Below are 19,197 nucleotides of genomic sequence, written 5' to 3' on the forward strand. Positions count from 1 at the left end.
AATACTAAATACCTTTAAAAAAGCAATTTTGTGCTTTTTGTGGTAGACATACATGCCCTTAGGGCATGTCTGTGCGCCACATGTGCACACATGCACGATTCAGGGGTGCAACAGGGTGTCAATGTGCCACCCTGCCACCCTTGAATATGCTCCCCCTATTACCGATTCGGTATATACCGAATCAGTAATAGTGAATGGCTTCCCATTCATTCCTATGGGCCTCCAGGCCCATGGGAATGAATGGGTTGGTATTCCTTATTACCGATTCGGTAAATACCGAATCGGTAATAACGAATATTACCGAATCGGTAAAATGTATCGATTATTTACCAATTCTTAAATACCGAATCGGTAAAATTCGGTATTTAGGAATCGGTAAATAGACATTACCTACGTCTAGCCCAATGCCTTTTATTTATCTGGTTTGATAATTAACACATAAATAAAAGGTATTATCATTTACAATGGCAATAGTTCAAACTCTTGTAAATGCGGGACATATTTCATTTCAAAGAAGCAGCCGCCATTGTCCCAGGCTGCTTGGAAAGTGAAAGCGTGCATGGCACGCTGAATGTTGCAGGAAAGCATGTTGTGCCTGCAGTAGTAAAAACTCATGTAAGAAATTAGTACTTACATACTAAATAATACTTACTGTTAAAAACAGAATTAAAAGGGGAAGTAAAAGGGCCAGTTCTCATGGTCCAGGAAGGTTACAAATGAAGACAAGCGGTACTAAGGAGGGACAACAAGCCTTTTAACGAACCAGAAGCCAGCTTTTACAAAGGACAATGACACAAGCCAATCAAAAATATGGGGGGAGACTGGGCAGAACTTCAAGCCCATACTCAAATACACAGCATGCCTCGCAGAGCAGCTCATGCGCTGCCCAGGCTCGACCTAAAAAACGGTATCATTTAGTTGGAGGTGTTTAGCTTGGAAATGTATGTTTAATTTTGGCTTCCTGCATTTGCAGGCTCCGTAAGGGTTATCCAAAGTGTGGGCTATAGACCAGGACCTGTAGATGGCAAGAACTACCTAAGGCCCAGGCTTGTGTTGGCCTCTAAACTTTTGCTGCTTGACAGGATAATTCCACCCGCACGCTTGATGGAAACATAGGGGAGAGTGGTTCTCCTATCCCGTGGCTAATTCTGGTGGATCGATTTAAAGCAGCCACGGGGATAATACAGTGATTTGGAGTTGAACAAGTTGTTCTCAACCATTTAGTATTTTACTAATATTTTTCCCCCATAAATTGGCAATTACCATATGTGTTCCGAAATTGATGTCTGGAAATTATTTGGCTGGATGCTCAGATACATTTTATGTCCTGATGATGACCGTGTATTTATAACAAAGGTCGAAACGCCGTAGATGCAACTGTGGCCGCAATTAATGGAGGACGCATCGCCTTGAATGTTGTAGTTTCAGTATTGTTCTGAAACGCTCTCTTTTTTATGTAACGCCCTCTGTCTGCCACCTGTCTGGTTTTGTATTGTATTTTATAATCTATTGTTATATGTACCAGTCTATACTTCTGAGCTCTCCGATAGAAATCTACTTTTATTGAATACATTTTGTATGTTTTTCCAGATATTTCCTACATGGGCCTTTGTTGAATATTTTTCTAATTTTCTCTTTTTTATGTGTGAACTGATGTTTTTTGTCTTAAATAATTGTTTATTGCCAGTATTTGTTTGTGAAATGGTAATTCTTTAAATACTATTGAACCATTGCCTAGTAATAATTAACGAGACACAAAACCCACAGGGATATTTGGATCCAACTTATTTAGGGAGAGGATGCGAGACAACTATTGATTATATCCTAGCCACTGCTACATTGGTAACCAAACTCAGTGGATTTAGAGTATTAGTAAATCTCCTAAGCGATCATGCCGCTCTGGGTGTGAATCTATTCTTAGAACAGGGCCAATCTTCACCCCAGTGTATAATGGCAGCTCTTGCCCAAAATAATTTACATCTTTCTAAAACGAATGGTTATGCCCTGGGATGGGATAAGATAGACCCAGTAGAAGTAACAGCTAAGGTGGTACGCGAGTCCTATCTGCCTATACTAACTTGCTTAGATACAAATATAGGGGAAGAGGAGGTACTTCAAAATTTTGACTTAATTCTAGAAAATGTTAAAAAAAAGTCTGACTGTAAGTAAGAAGGGGAATAAGGAAATAAAAAAAGGATGGTTTAACCACAAGTGTACTGTGACCTATAAAAGACTAAAAGAAAGCACTCTCGAACAAACCTAGGAGTCAGGAAGAAATAAAGTTACGTAGAAGGTCCTATAGAGTAGCCTGTAAGGAAAGAAAAACAGAATTGAAACAAGACCTATGGAACCAGCTACATGAAAGTTCTCTGAATAAAAATAGCGAGAGTGTCTGGAAAGTGATAAGAGCTCCGTTTTTAGCAGATAACAAGAACCAGCCAACAATAGAAGTGGCTATAGAGGGACCTGCATGGGTAAAACATTTTTCGCAAATTTTTGGTAAACCCCCTGAATTAGAGCATCTTGGGGGGGTAAATAGTAATGGTAACTTACAACAACCTAATTCCCTTCCAATCCCACTAGAGCTTTCATTAATTTAAGTTTCTAATGCATTAATGGCTAGTAAAAGCGCTAAAGCCCCCGGTCCGGATGGGGTACCAGTGGATTTCTTCAAATATAAACCAGATTTGTGGACCCCAATAATAACAAGCATTTACAATGCAATAGGTCTCGCATTATTAAAGTTTGAGCTATTGGCATTGTAAATGACAATGCCTTTTCTTCATTTGCATCGTTGCGTAAACAAGCACTTTGCACTTATAGTCCATGCTTATGAGAATCAAGGCTGTAAGTCTCTTTTACTGCCAGCTTTGCTCATTGTAAGCAAGGAATATACGTTCAAAGTGCGTGTTTATGCACCGATTGCAGGTTTTAAAAACAATGAATAAAAGACATTGTCATTTACAATGCCAATTGCTCCAACTTTAATAATGCGAGACCTATTGCATTGTAAATGCTTGTTAAGGTGTATGTTGTCCGCCAAACTCAAAATAAGCCTCTTGGTCTGTACCTTATAGGTCGCTTCACCCCTCTCTCTCCCCGCTCCCAGGGTGGAGCATCAGCGAAGAGCTCTTGGATGACTTTATTGACACACCCGAGTGGACCAGAGACAGCAATGTCAGGAAGCAAGAGCATTGAGGTGCAGGTAGAACATAGATAGATAGAATGAGGGCGATAGATAGAGTGAGGGCGATAGATAGAGTGAGGGCGATAGATAGAGTGAGGGCGATAGATAGAGTGAGGGCGATAGATAGAGTGAGGGCGATAGATAGAGTGAGGGCGATAGATAGAGTGAGGGCGATAGATAGAGTGAGTGCGATAGAGTGAGGGCGGTAGGAGTGTGTGTGTGTGGGGGGGGTTGTGTGGGTGGGTTGTGTGTGTGGGTTGTGTGTTTGGGGGTTGTGTGTGGGGTTGTGTGTGTTTGGTTGTGAGTGTGGGGAGTTGTGTGTGTATGGTTGTGTGTGTGTGGCTTTGTGTGTGTGTGTGGGGGGTGTGTGTGTGGTTGTGTGTGGGGGTGTTGTGTGTGGGGGTGTTGTGTGTGGGGTTGTATGTGTATGGTTGTGTGTGGGGTGTGTGTGTGGGGTGTGTGTGTGGGGTGTGTGTGTGGGGTGTGTGTGTGGGGGGTTGTGTGTGTGTGTGGCAGTGTGTGTGGGTGTGTGTGGGTGTGTGTGGCGGTGGGTGTGTGTGGCGGTGGGTGTGTGTGGCGGTGTGTGTGTGGGGCGTTGGGTGTGTGGCGGTGGGTGTGTGGCGGTGGGTGTGTGTGGCGGTGGGTGTGTGTGGCGGTGTGTGTGTGGGGCGTTGGGTGTGTGGAGCGTTGGGTGTGTGTGGGGGTTGTGTGTGTAGGGTTGTGTGTGGGGTGTGTGTGGGGGGGTTGTGTGTGTGTGTGGCAGTGTGTGTGGGTGTGTGTGGGTGTGTGTGTGTGGCGGTGGGTGTGTGTGGCGGTGTGTGTGTGGGGCGGTGTGTGTGTGTGGGGGTTGTGTGTGTAGGGTTGTGTGTGGGGCGTTGTGTGTGGGGTGTTGTGTGTGGGGTGTTGTGTGTGGGGTGTTGTGTGTGTGGGTGTGTGTGGCGGGGGTTGTGTGTTTGGGGTGTGTGGGGGGTGTGTGTGGTTGTGTGTGTGGACTTTGTGTGGGGTTGTGTGTGGGGAGTGTTGTGTGTGTGTGTGGTGTGTGGGGGGGTGAGTGTGGGGGGGGTGAGTGCAGGGGGTGTGTGTGGGGGGGTTGTGTGTGTGTGTGTGGGGGGTTGTGTGTGTGTGGGGGGGTGTGTGGGGGGTTGTGTGTGTGTGGGGGGGGTGAGTGTGGGGGGTTGTGTGGGTGTGGGGGGGGTTAGTGTGGGGGTGTGTGTGGGGGGGGGGTCTGGAGGGGTTAGGCCGTTTCAGTTAGGACTGCCAGGAAGCTCTATCGAGATTAACTTCACGCAGTGGAATAAATGGTGCACAAGACGGCATTTATCCGCTGAGCCATTCGTGCAAGGCCGTGCATAGCAGGGCACATCTCCAAGAAAAGGACGTGTCCCGAAAAGACCTCGGGCAAATGTTATTTATGAGAAAAATCAACACACGGACTGGGAATCCCTTTCCAAACCAATACCGCCTGACCGGATCGTTTACACATTAATTTCATAACTGGCAGAAATATGCCAGAACGCGCTGACATCTCAGCCTAAAGAAACTCGCTGCTTGTCCCCGAGTTAGAGATATTCGCAGCATTTGCATTAATCAGGACAGGGCTATAGCTCGCCTGGATTCTATAAGCCTACATTAACATGCTGCTTTAATCACAAATCTCGGAAGCAGGGCTCTGTAATCGCCACCCTCGCTCCCCCCCCCCCCAATCGCGTTTCTGCCTGACAGTTTACAACACACATAAGGAAGCCACAAATCCACGTTAAGCCTCCCACTTTCCTCTGCTTTGCTTTAGCTGTTTCCTCTTCATTCATTACACCCCATTGTGATGCGCATTATTACCGTATTAACAATCTACAGCCCCTGTGACAGCACGCTTCCTCCCTCTGTGCAGCGGACTCTCAAGCAGGCAGTGGCGCAGCAAGCGAGGAGTACCCCCACACCAACCCTCCGTCCTCGGGTTTGATAGTAAAATCCCAGCCACTAAAGGGAGTAAAGCGGACACGCGGTTGCTTGGTTCCGGTGCAACTGCACCCGCTGCACTATTAAAAGCTACGCCCTTTGCAAACAGTTGTAACGTAACCCCGGTCCTTTAAAGGAGCTCATTTCGCTGCTCCACATACGAGAGCCCATGTCATGCCCGTATTAGTAATTACCGGTGTTACTGGATAGGAGTGAATTAAAAAAGTTTTACTTACAGGCACGCCTCGGGTTCCTCTCGCCAGACCCAGGAGTGGACATGGCTGCAAGGAGTGAAGGACTGGCCCGAACCATCACCCTATGACATCATTATGCATTTAACCAGATGATGTCAAGCCATCAAGGGGACAGAGCTGTGCGTGTGTTTAGAAATTGTTGTTTTCAAGTGCATTGGTTCGAGTACAACTGAAGTGGAGGGACTACAGCTCCCAGAATTCCTTAGATTTCATACTAAATCCCGGGAACGGAGTACTGTGCCCTTCGTGACATTGAGCGAGCTGGTAAACTTAGTTTTAAGCTAGTAATACACTGCAAATCGATATGCTCCTCCTACTTTTATTTCTGCGTTTACATGTGGATTTAATAGCCGGTAGATGCAAGGTGCAGGCTTTTTGGTAAACTCGTGGAAAAGGCTCGACTACCGTAGAAGGTGAACACACCGTCTTGCTTAAGTAACCGAAACTGGCAGGTTGGCTGCCCTAACACGATGAAAAGGAATGCGCAAATGCTTTCTCACTATACAGTACCTTATTTACCCGTAAAATAAATTTGCCGACGAATTGATCTCGAACACTGAAATTGTTTCACAAATCGAAAATACTCGCCGAATGCAGCACAGCAGCAATGATTAGCTGCTACCGAAATAATGAAAGGACTACTGACGCAAAAGTACACCGAAGCAAAAGTACATTTCAAACGGTATGTTTTGTATTAAATTGTTTAACTTCTATTTAGCAAGTTTGTGTAAATACAACACGTCCTCAATTATTAAAAGAAGTACAATAAAAACTCACCGCCGCAGCCCGGCTTGTACAGGAAGCCAGGCAACCTGTGTTGGGACGGGGGCGGGGCCGCAAAAAGACAGGAAGCAGACGGGAGCCTACCCCGCGCTCCTGTGCCCGTCAGCCGGAAGATTGCCGGAAGATTTGCGTGTCAGCTAGCGGGGCTCCTGTGATCGTGGAGAGCCCCGCCTGCTGCTGAGGATGACCCGCTGCCTGCCGCTGCCTGCCGAAGGAGAGAGGGAAGGAGAGAGGGACACACGAAAAGAACTCGGTGAGTGGGGTGTGAGGGGGGGGAGGGGACATGTGCGCGCGCGCGCGTGTGTGTCTGTGTGTGTGCCTGTGTGTGCGTGTGTGCCTGTGCGTGCGCGTGTGTCTGTGTGTGTGTATGTATGCATGCATGCGTGCGTGTGTAAAAAAATCCGATGACTGGTGGGGGGGTTGCAAAGTGAAAGTAAGCAGCACGCGTGTGGTGGCTGGCTGTGTGCGCAGGAGGCGACGTGCGCGTTCGCGCACACCAATCCAGCCTGGACTGCGCTCGTGCACCTTCTCGTCCGTCCTTCCCTCGAGACAGCTGACTATACGTCTCCAACCCTGGAAGCATCCTTTGGATGCTAATTCCAGGGCGAGACCTAAAAAGGGTATTCGATTCTGCTATGATGTATGGTTTACCCAAATCCTGGACCCAATCCATTATGGTTCCCATCTTTAAGAAGGGTGAAAGACAAGACGTCAACTGCTACCGTCCAATCTCACTCCTGGATTCGTTGGGGAAAGTACTGGGCAGAGTGGTTCTTCAGCGTTTACAGGAGTGTGTTGAGGATAAGGAGCTTCTTTCTGACATTCAATTCGGTTTTAGGGAAGGCTTTGGAACAACGGAGCAAGCCCTTAATCTGTCATTAATGATAGGGAAATACGTCTCAGCAAAGCGGGGCAGGCTGTATATGGTCTATGTCGACCTGTCGGCGGCATTTGACTGTGTTTCTAATTCAAAACTATGGTCTATCCTCACTGAGATGGGGATGGACCAGGCTCTCGTAACCTTTTTAAGAGAGCTGTATTCAAATGCCTCTGCTAGAGTCCGTTTTGGAGTGAAGGGCGAATTAACTGATTTATTCCCGGTGGAGCGGGGAGTCAGGCAGGGCTGTGTCCTGGCCCCCTTTCTTTTCTCCCTCTATACAAATGGTCTTGAGGTTGAGATGTTGAGGGGGGCCAGGACCTTCCTCGAGTAAAACATCGGCTGATTCCTGCCTTATTATACGCGGACGACGCCGTGATCCTCGCACGCACTCCGCGTGAATTACAGAAGGCACTAGACAGGTACGCAAGGTTTATGGGCAGTCTGGATCTGCGCATAAACGTAAAAAGACCTATGTTATGGTGGCGGGTAGAAAGAAGAAAGGGGGAAAAGGTATATTCCTTGACAAGGAAAGAATTGAAACAACTGTCCAATACCCATACCTTGGAATTATGATGGATGAAAGGTTAAACTGGAAACCAGCCATAGAAGCACGAAAACATCAGTTCTTGAGATCAACTGCTGCTCTCAAAAATTTCTCGCAAAAATTAGGAAAGAGACCGCCAGTAGAACTGCTCCATATTTATAAAGCTAAATGCCAATCCACCACACTTTATGGGGCAGGTCTTTGGGGACATAAAAACACTAAATCCCTACAGGTGGCACAGAATTCCTTCCTAAGATTCTTGCTGGCAACCCCCAAATGTGCATCCATCTATGCCTGCCATATGGAGCTAGGTGTCCCATACATAACGGATTTGGCCAAGATACAGCCGCTCTTGCTCTGGCGACGTATTTGGACTGCGATGAGAAACACCCTATCTAAACAGATAGTAACAGACTGTATGTCACTGGACCATGTGGGAAAGATTGAATGGCTCATGTATATAAAGAATTTTATGACAGACCTAGGACTGAGTAAATATTATCTCACACCTGAACGAATTGGTGAAATAACCAAAAAAGAACTAAAAAGAAGGGCTCTGGGTCATGTGGAAGAGATGCGACTTTGCACAGTGGCAAGAAAACCGTCAGTCCAACATTCCCTGGCAGTCATGACCACCCTAGAAATTGAGCCGTATTTGACATATGTCCAGATACAATTTGAACGCTTCCTACTGACAAGGTTCAGAATGAACATTTTTCATAGACTGGTGGCCTTCCCGATAAAAAACAGTTGGGAAGAGTGTCTAACAGCATGCCCATGTGACAATATATCAAAACAATCCACCATCCATACTGTTCTGCAAATTCTACTGTGAACATCGTAAAATTTGGCTAATCCCTCTACTGAAAAAAATGGGTGTGAGAAGATGTCGTCCCGCCATGTTGCGTCTACAATCTATAGAAACTGAACTAGTGTGTAAATATATAGTGACTTTTTTAAAATGTATTTTTAAACATAGGGTAAATCTTTGATTAAAATTCACTTGTATATGTTAGAATATGTGAGTTAACACAAACGATTAGGGGGAAAAAATACCCTTTCTTTTATGCTGTAAAACTAATAACGTGTTGAATGTGTACATTATGATATACTTGTTGAAATTCTTTTATGGTTTTTATTGAAAAATCGAATAAAGAAGATTTACTTACTTACTTTACTTACTATTGAACCATTGTTTGGATTAAATATTGATTGCCCCTGGTTCAGGTGTATAGGGCTGCCCCTGTGGTGGTTAATGATCAGGCTTGTTTTGGGGCACAATGGACGACGGGCCCATATTGCACACATAACAGACGAATGCTGAAGCCTGCAGTTGTCAACACATTATCTTGCCAGGGACAATAATGGCCTATACATGAATTGGCATGACCAGTTGGTGCTCTTGAGAAAACATCTTACCAATCACATCCTCTCAAGGATGCACAAGCGCCCTGAGGAAGCAAGGGCTGTACGCCAACCCACAAGAAACTGCCTTATCAGACAAATTATTTTCAAACTGCACACTCAAGGTCAGCTTCTTCCTAATTGGTCAGGGAGGTTCTTGACGGTTGTAACCTCTGTAGTTCCTTTGTCCCCGGTTTGGGCGTCTTTCTAAAAAAGACTCCCGATCCAAATTGGGACCACCCCTATTCTCCTGCGGTCTGTCTGGCTCCTCTTTACTGCCTGCCCCCGAAGTTTCGGAGAATGTGATCCTTCTATTGCCCCCACCTCTAGAGTAAATGGGTCTTTGGTGGTAGGGTCTTTCCCCCTGGGGTTCATTTCTATTAGTGTAGTAGTCTTTTTGGGTATATGGATAGATTCCCTCTTCTGAGTACTTTTCTACATCCTTTTTAAACTTTTTAAGTTTCTTGTTAGTAAGGTATTCCCTATATCCTTCAACATCATGATTAATCTCTTCAAGTTTCTTTTTAGCGTCCTCGAGTGCTGGTGACTGTTGTAATAAAGTTTCTAGTTTGTCTATTTCTTGTTTCTCTATGTCTATGATCTCTTGTGCCGTTTCTATGATTAATATCAGCCAATCGCGGCTGCAACGGTTGGCTATCAGAGTCCATGTCTCAATGAATTTTGGATGTTCGACAAAGAGACCTGGTTTGTTCCGTACTTGTAGACCAATAGGTATGACTCCTGATTTCAGGTAATCAATGAGAAACTCAGCGTGAAGTTCCGTTCTTATTAACTTCTTTTTTAGGTTTAGAATCTTCACAAGCTGTTCGTGGCTGCTGTTGTTTAGACTTTTTGCACCATCTGCCCTAGGATTAAGGTTCATCAATCTGTTGTATTGATCATCTGAAAACCCGAAGGTTTTGAGTTTATCCATAATAATCAGTGGTTGTGGTATATCAACCCACTGTTGCTCTAAAGATTAGAGTTTATGAGACACAATGCCTCTCCAACCAACTGGTTGTGCAAGTAATGTAAAGAAAGAGAGAGGAATCCCTTAAAACAGTCAAGGGAAGTGAGGTTGTCTAACCAGAAAAAAGGAATTGTTCCCTTGAGGTTGATACAACATAAAGCTAAAACATAGCCTCAAAATTCACAAAACAATCAAAAACTAATGCAATCACAAAAAAATATATAGGTTACAACATATTTATTATGCATCCAAAGATTAAAAACAATTAATTACATGCCTGAACATATCATGGTTCCCTAATCAAATGATTAAAAAAAACAGACAGCTGATAACATAATCAATTATGACCTGCACAATTGAAGAGACAGACAAAAATTGTAAAACATAAAAATTGTAAAATACAGTTAGTACATTTAGAGCTGCCAGATATTAGCACCTATGTTTTACCACTATTGATCTTGTATATAAACATAGGTGATGGAGACTTAAATTGTACAATAGTAAAAAGCGTCGACGCGTTTCGGTGGTTCAGTACAAATGGGGTCCACCTTTATCAAGACTTTTCTTTGTAGTCTGTCGTAATGAAGGGTCTGAACAATTTCCCTACAATAAATATACATACAATTACACATTTATACATGATATTGTTTATACATTGTTAAAATGTTAATCTTATAACGTCTTTGGATAACATCATGAGGGGTGTTCATCTAAGGATACACTCAGTCACTATACTATACAGAATTCTAGATTCATCTATATTTGTATCTATGTAGTCCACATGTCATATGCTAGGTTTGGTAACATCACACTAGGTAAAACTACACCTCTACACATACGATATATTGCGGTCTCTGTACATTTATCTGCAATACAGTTCTCTGCTTATTTAACAGTTTCTATATACTTCTATCCATCGTGGAAGGCACACCTTAAATCATTGTTACCTACTCATTCTAATTTCCCAGCTACAGAGAATCTCTATTGGCTTTCTTACCCTTGGGGTTTTGTCTCGGGGGTCTACGGCTCTCTGCTGTACGTGTACTAACGCACTTGTAATTATGGTGTCGAAAAATCGGGGATCCCGGGAAAAGATCCTGTAAATTTATAAAAGAGAGTACTTTAGGATAATATTCTGCCTAATCTTTGTGTCTGCCCTGCTTCTTTCAAGCGGTAGTGCTATAGGGGCTTGTACCTGTTTCTGATCTGCACCTTCAAAGGGCATGGGTTTCTTGATAATCACGTTCACCAGTGGTCTATCTTGTGGACTTGTGTATCAGCGCTGGTCAAGATCTTCTCCTAATGAATGTGAGAGAGATCGACTTAAGGATTGCGTTAATTATAACACGGCTTGGGGTGCCATTACGCTTCATGTGTAGCCCCAACACCTATTGTAACATACCTGCTCTTGCAGGGGCTCGCCGAAAATCTCACAAAATTTGATTGAGGTGGAGCAGTGAAGCTACCCTTCCTTCTTGTTGATAATGGGCCTGTCAGAGTATAGAGAAGAGAGCCATACGCTCATAAGAAATTTATTCTGACCCGCTTTGCTGATTGTACTATAAGGCCTATAATAACGTACCTGCTTTTGCCGGCGCTCGCCGAAAGTCTAACAGAATGTGGTTGAGAGGAAGCCGGAAAGTTACTCTTCCTTCTTGTAGGTTAAAAGCCTGGAGGAGTTTAAAGAAGAGAGCCATATACTCATAAGAGATTTATTCTGTCCCCCTTTGCTGGTTATACTTAGACTAGAAAGCCACCTGGGTTAAAACAGATGCATACCTGAAATTGAAAAGGCTTCAAATAGTCTTCTCCTTGAGCACTATGGCTGGGTGAACTGTGGCTGTCAATTCAATCGGGACGTGATAGCCTGATATATAAAAAGAGGTATGACATTGTCAAAAGTTTTACTAAAATCAGCAGTAAGGGCTAACTACTCTGTCTTCTTTTATGAACGCCCTGGCAAAGATCTTACCTCCGAGAGAAAGACGCTCCCGCTGCTAATGGGGGTTCCGTATCAAGTACAAAGGACACGGTTTCCCGCCGGTTTTTAAATATGCATTGACGACTGGTGGTTGGACTAAAATGCGTAATATTCGGTCAATCAGAAGGTAGGAGCCCGGAGCCGGAGTATTTGCATCCTGCGCCTACTAAGTCTCGAATACGATTGGCCTGGACTGGAGCTGCCATGAACCTCCCCCTTCCTAAAGTGCGGTTGCCTCTTTGGTCCTCCGCTGTCATGTCAGCGTATTGCCGCCTCTTATTATCGGCTTGTAATGCCGGTTTGAGCCCCTGGTGGAGAGGAATATCCAAAGTGAATGGAGGGTTTTAATTGGTTAAAGAGTTGGCCCTAAGTTTGGAAAACGAGCTGTTTGTTAGCTTCCCTATGCCAAGCATTGCGTTTGTAAGGCTATTGAATAGATTGAAAAACGTATTACGCGCTGTTACTACATGGGATGACAGCTAATAGCTATTATACGATTCTCTCTATTACAAAGGGATGGATTCTACCGGGTTCAAGATACACAAAATCCTGTTTCTTATTCCTAATTGTTAGGTAACTGCTTTCGAATGGGACACAGCGATTATGTCTGCATGCTGGTATTACTTCATGTGTGGGCAATGCCCAGTATACGGACTAGAAATGGTTACAAACACTTGGTCCAATCTTCCCGAGTGTTCGGACCTTTTACTATAGTGTTTAAGTAACAGAAATACCATTGTTCCCTGACTTTTCTTATTTTTTCAATGTCCCCTCCTCTTCTATTTATCCTGATTCTCTCTAATATAAACCACCTGATGTCTTCACAGGAATGGTTCATTGCTTTGAAATGTTCTGTTAAGGGTGCATTGCGTTTGTCAGTGCGTATGGCAGATTTGTGCTCTAGGACACGTGTTCTCAATTCTCTACTTGTTTCCCCAACACAACCCAAATAACATGGGCACAATAGTAAGTACACCACGTTCTGACTGCGGCAGTTGTTAAATGTTGAGGGTGTGAGTTTCTTGCCATTATACTCAAAACTGTTGCCAACCCACAAGAAACTGCCTTATCAGACAAATTATTTTCAAACTGCACACTCAAGGTCAGCCTGTTACTTTCTGAAGCACTGCAAAATAATGACGGTGTTTCTTCCTAATTGGTCAATAGTGAGTGGTTTTATTTGGTTAGGAATACAAATTGGTGCATTATGAATATAAGTTGATGAAGAATAGAGAGTCTTGTGAGTCCGAAATAAAGCAATACAATAGGTTGTCTCCAAAAGGATGCGGGGATGTCTTCGGTGTTGGGTAATAAAGCAGGTCTTCGCTGTAGCTAAGAAACCTATTACGGGTCTCTTATGTCTCCCGGGTCCTGGAGCAGCTCAAAAACAAGAAAAATAAATAGTGGTCAGACATAAGTCATTTCCTGAAGGTCACCGTCACCAGAACCACATGAGGGGGTGAATATTGTGGGCTGTGCTCGGAGGACAAGGCGTGGAAGCTTTAGGCGGGGTGCACGGGAATATCGGGAAGAGGGTAAACATGAGGGTTTTAAAATCTACAGTCCCCTTGGTTTCTCCTTCCTCCCTGCCGCCCAATATACACTCCCACCCCCTCCCTGAGCCCCTGTTCCCGTCACGTACCAGTGTGAGCCACAACTCTCCGGAGTTGTGGCGGCTCACACGTCTCCGGGACTCACCAGTCTTCGGACCACGAATCCGGGCCATCGTCCTCTGGTTCCTCCTGTCCGTTGTCCTCGCTATCCTTATTCTTCCTCAGGCCGTCCTCAGTTTCGGGTTTTTTGGGTCCGCGCTGTCCCTTGGAGAAACGCCGACTTAATAATCTTCTTCCGGGTCTTTCCTGACGGGCGTGCCTTCCGCGACGCTCTTGCGCTTTTTCTGCCTCCTTTGACCTTCCGAGAGAGACCCTAATTGGTCTGGTTGGGTTCCTGTCCCGCCTTCCTGCTGGTTGACAACATCCGGGTCATTATCATCGCGCTGTGGGAGGAGGGAAGAAGGGTCCATTAGCAGCGCTGATTGAAAAAGGCCTTCCTCTTTTGTAAGGTAGGGGCTCTGCAAACCGGGTTGTGGGAACTCTGCTTTCTGGGTAGGTTCAGGCCTGAGGTCACCCTCACATTCCCCCTCCCTAACTTTCTTGTGTACAAGAAAACGTTCATAGGGACATCTGGACATGAAATCTGCATTGACATGATCTTTTCCCTTTCTGTGGTGTACAGTGTCTCTATACGGCTGAAGGGCTAAGAACCAGCTAAGAATTCTCTGATTGTGACCTTTGTTCTGAGAAAGCCATTCAAGGGGAGCATGGTCAGTATAGAGTTGGAATTCTCTCCCATCTAAATAGTATTTAAGGGCTTCCACAGCCCATTTGATGGCTAAGGCCTCTTTTTCTAGAACAGCATAGCGGGTTTCTCTCGGAAACAGCTTCCGGCTGATATAGAGAATGGGGTGTTCTTGTCCTGCCTCATCTCTTTGGGAATAATACGGCGCCTATGCCATTATCAGATGCGTCTGTCTGTAATATGAAAGGTTTTTCATAATCAGGATTGATAAGCAAAGGCTTAGAAGTGATAACCTGTTTCAACTGTTGAAATGCATGAGGGCTAAAGGGGAGGGATTCCTCAAACACCTTTCTGCTTGGCTATTTTTTTTCAATAGGTTTGTTAAGGGCGAAGCTATTTCTGAGAACTCAGGGATGAATCTCCGGTAATAACTGAGTAGCCCTAAGAAGGCCCTGAGGTCTCTCTTGGTTTTTGGAAAAGGTAACTGGGCTATTGTGGCAACCTTCTCTTCTTGGGGTCTCATGTAACCTCCCCCCAACGTATATCCTAGGTATTTTACAGATCTTGCTGCCAAATGACTTTTGGCCGGGTTAATGGTTAGCCCTGCTTTTCTTAAGCACTGAATGACTTGGGCTAGATGGTGAAGATGTTCTTCTCATGAATTACTATAGATGATAATATCATCTAAATAAGCAGTGGCATACTGTTGATGAGGCCGCAAGATTTCATTCATAAGTCGTTGGAAAGTTGCAGGTGCTCCATGTAACCCAAAGGGTAACACCTTGAAATGATACAATCCTTGGGGTGTGCAAATAGCGGTCTTCTCTTGATCTTTATGTCTCAATGTCACCTGCCAATATCCTTTGCATAAATCAAGGGTACTAACAAACTGCGCTTTCCCGAGCCTTTCAACCAACTCATCAACCCTAGGAAGGGGATAGGCATCAAACTGCGATATTTTATTTACCTCTCTAAAGTGTATACAGAACCGGATGGACCCATCCGGTTTAGGCACTAATACGATTGGGGAACACCATTCACTTTTGGAGGGTTCAATGATACCCATTTGTAGCATTTTAAGTACTTCCTGGTTGATAGCCTCTCTTCTGGCTTCAGGTATACGGTAGGGTTTTAACTGTACCGTTTTCCCTGGTATAGTGTGTATCTCGTGTTCGACTAAATTTGTTCTACCCGGTGTTAGGGAGAATACTTCCTGGAGGGGTGCTAAAGTTTCTCTTAAGTCTTGTCTTAGTGATTCTGGCAGTTCGGTATCTATACTTTGTTCTGCCAGGGTAGGGGTTGATCTTGCCACTAGTACCGGGTTAGTTCCTTCCCATTTTTTTAACAAGTTGATGTGAGAGATTTGCGTGGTACCATTCTTTGGATCCATCTCTAGTTTATAGGTAACAGGAGTTATTTTGTCTATAACTTTGAAGGGCCCTTGCCATTGGCCAAGCAATTTATGTGCTGAAGAGGGACGAAGTAGTAGGACCTGTTCGCCAATTCCTAATGATCTTTCTTTGGTGGTCTTGTCATACTGTTTCTTTTGGGCGGTTTGTGCCTGTTCTCGATTGGTACGTACAATCTCTCTTACTTGATTTAAATGAGATTTCAGACCAACCACATAATCCAACAGGGCTTTAGAAGTATCGGTTTCCTCTTCCCATTCCTCTCTAGCCATGTCTATAAGGGTACGTGGGGGTCTCCCGTATAATAACTCAAAAGGGGAGAACCCTAGACTTTTTTGTTGACTACATCTGGTAGCAAAAAGTGCTAAGGGAAGCATGTCCTCCCACTTACGGGCTTCGAGGTTTAATAACTTCCTTAAGGTGGTTTTTAAGGTAGAATTATAGCGTTCTACCAGCCCATCTGTTTGTGGGTGATAAGCTGCTGTGCATATCTGTTTGATGTGTAGCTGTTGATAGACCTGTCTCATAAGTCTAGAGGTAAATGGAGTACCCTGATTGGTTAAGATCTCTTTTGGGAAACCTACTCTAGCAAAAATATTTATCATGGCTTTGGCGACCTGGGTGGTGTTGGGTTGTCTTAGGGCAACGGCCTCGGGAAATCTCGTGGCATAATCCACCAATACTAAGACATAACGGCATCCGCTTTTAGAGGGCAAAAGAGGTCCTATAATATCCATTCCTACCCTTGAAAAAGGGACATCTATCACTGGTAAGGGTTGGAGGGGTACTTTAGGAGGGATAGAGAGGCTGGTCTTTTGACATACTGTACATTCCCTACAGTATCTTCTAACCTCATGATGAATACCTGGCCAATAAAATCTCTCTAGAATAGCCTTCTCAGTTTTCTCCTCGCCAAAATGCCCACCCAATAAGTGGCTATGGGCCAGATATAGGACTTTTTCTCAGAAGGGTACAGGAACTAGCAGTTGGGAGGGAAGTGTTTTTCCTCCTTTGCGATATAAGAGCCCTTTTGAAATAAAGAATTGGGGACCTACATGAAGGGGGTATTCTTGTTCCTGAGTTTGTGTCCAGGCTTCTTGTAATGTATTGTCCTCCCTTTGAGCGGAGCGAAAACTCCTGTTGTGCTCCCATAAAGGAGATTCGGAATTGGTTAGAAGGACCGGTTTCCCTCGCTTCTTTTCTCTTCTCCTTTGTTGCTTACTTTTTCTATCCTTTCCTGGTTCCCACTCAGGATTGGAATCTGAAAAGAATGGCGCTTCTTCTCTCCATTCTTTTTCAGCATCCCCTAATAGAGAGTTCACATGGGGATAGTCATTTCCAAGGATCACAGGTTCAGGGAGGTGGGGAAGTAGACCAACACACATGTTTACTGGGTTCTGGGCTGGCCAATGTTGTATTTCAACATCAGTCATGGGGTACATTTTACAGTCACCGTGGATACACTGGATGTTTACTACACCCGTGGTGGAGGGTAGTCCTCCCGGAACCACTTGTGGTCTCATCAGAGTCTGGTTACTTCCGGTGTCTACAAGAGCGTCTCTGGGTTCACCATTAACAGCGATTTGTCGGTGGAAGGACAATTGTTCCACATTCAGACCACAATACAGGACCCTGCTATAGCCGACCTCCATGGGTTCTTCTTTTTGTGGGCATACCCGGGCTATATGTCCAAAAGTCCCGCAATGATAGCACTGAGGGCCTAAAGGAGCAGGGGGTCGGGTCATGACTGGCAAAGGGCTCGGGATCATGGCTACTGTTTCGAGTTTCTTAGGGGGTAAGGATGGTCGAGGGGGTCTTATCGAAGTATGAGTAGAGTGTTTCCAGGAACCCTCATCTTTTCCTTTCTGTAACTCTTGGCCCCTGAAATATGCAGCTGCAATCTCTACTGCTTTGTCTAAGGACAAGTCAGTGTGCTGTCGGACCCATCTCTGAATCAGGGGATGTAGGGAGGTAAGAAACTGTCCCAGGTATATTTTTTCTATAATATCTTCTTTAGAGGCAGTCAAAGGTTTTAACCAGCGGTCAGCAGCGTCTTTAATACGATAACAAAGGGCCCGGGGATTCTCTTGGGGACCTTCTTTGATCTAATGAAGCCGCATTCTAAAGGTCTCTTCATCTATACCCATTCTTTCTAGGACACACCGTTTAATCTTGGGGTAGGGAGTGAGTCCAAGGGGATATGCGGCTTGATAGGCAGCCTGTAACTCTCCACTCAGAAGGGGCCCTAGATACTGTCCCCAGCGATCTTCTGGCCATTAAGCTGCCCTGGCCATTCTTTCAAAGTTTGCTAGGAAGAAATCGGGGTCTTGTCCTTGTACATATTTTTGTACCACAACGGATGGGGGAGCGGTATACCCTTGAGGCTGTCCTAGGGTCTCAGCCAACTTTCCGATGGTGGCTTCTTGGGACTGTCCTTGGCTCGTAAGGGTCTTGTGTAGGGCTTCCCTCTCAGTTTCTGCAGATTCTAAGAACCGAGCCATAATTTTCTCAAGGCGATCTTGTCCCTCTACCATTTTCTTAACTACGGCCTCCATTTCCTCCGATCCCACTTCTGACACCAAATGTCGGAGGGATGGTCGGAAGCAGAAGTGAGGAGGCCGTATGGGGTCAATAGTGAGTGGTTTTATTTGGTTAGGAATACAAATTGGTGCGTTATGATTATGAATATAAATTGGTGAAGAATAGAGAGTCTTGTGAGTACGAAATAAAGCAATACAATAGGTTGTCTCCAAAAGGATGCGGGGATGTCTTCGGTGTTGGGTAATAAAGCAGGTCTTCGTTGTAGCTAAGAAACCTATTACGAGTCTCTTATGTCTCCCGGGTCCCGGAGCAGCTCAAAAACAAGAAAAAGAAATAGTGGTCAGACATAAGCCGTTTCCTGAAGGCCACCGTCACCAGAACCACGTGAGGGGGTGAATATAGCTATTATAAAGAGATAGTCTTTGGACTGGTTATTAAGGGAAGTGGATCAAGGTTGTGGGCTGTGCTCGGAGGACAAGGCGTGGAGACTTTAGGCGGGGTGCACAGGAATATCGGGAAGAGGGTAAACATGAGGGTTTTAAAAACTACAGTCCCCTCGGTTTCTCCTTCCTCCCTGCCGCCCAATACACACTCCCACCCCCTCCCTAAGCCCCTGTTCCCGTCACGTACCAGTGTGAGCCACAACTCTCTGGAGTTGTGGCGGCTCGCACGTCTCCGGGACCCACCAGTCTTCGGACCACGAATCCGGGCCGTCGTCCTCTGGTTCCTCCTGTCCGTTGTCCTCCCTATCCTTATTCTTCCTCCAGCCGTCCTCAGTTTCGTTTTTTTTTGTATCCGCGCTGTCCCTTGGAGAAACGCCGACTCGATAATCTTCTTCCGGGTCTTTCCTGACGGGCACGCCTTCCGCGACGCACTCACACTTTTTCTGCCTCCTTTGACCTTCTGAGAGAGTCCCTAATTGGTCCGGTTGGGTTCCTGTCCTGCCTTCCTGCTGGTTGACAACATCCGGTATATTATCATCGCGCTGTG

Source organism: Lissotriton helveticus, chromosome 8, assembly GCF_964261635.1.
Source record: "Lissotriton helveticus chromosome 8, aLisHel1.1, whole genome shotgun sequence".
Lineage (NCBI taxonomy): Eukaryota > Metazoa > Chordata > Amphibia > Caudata > Salamandridae > Lissotriton > Lissotriton helveticus.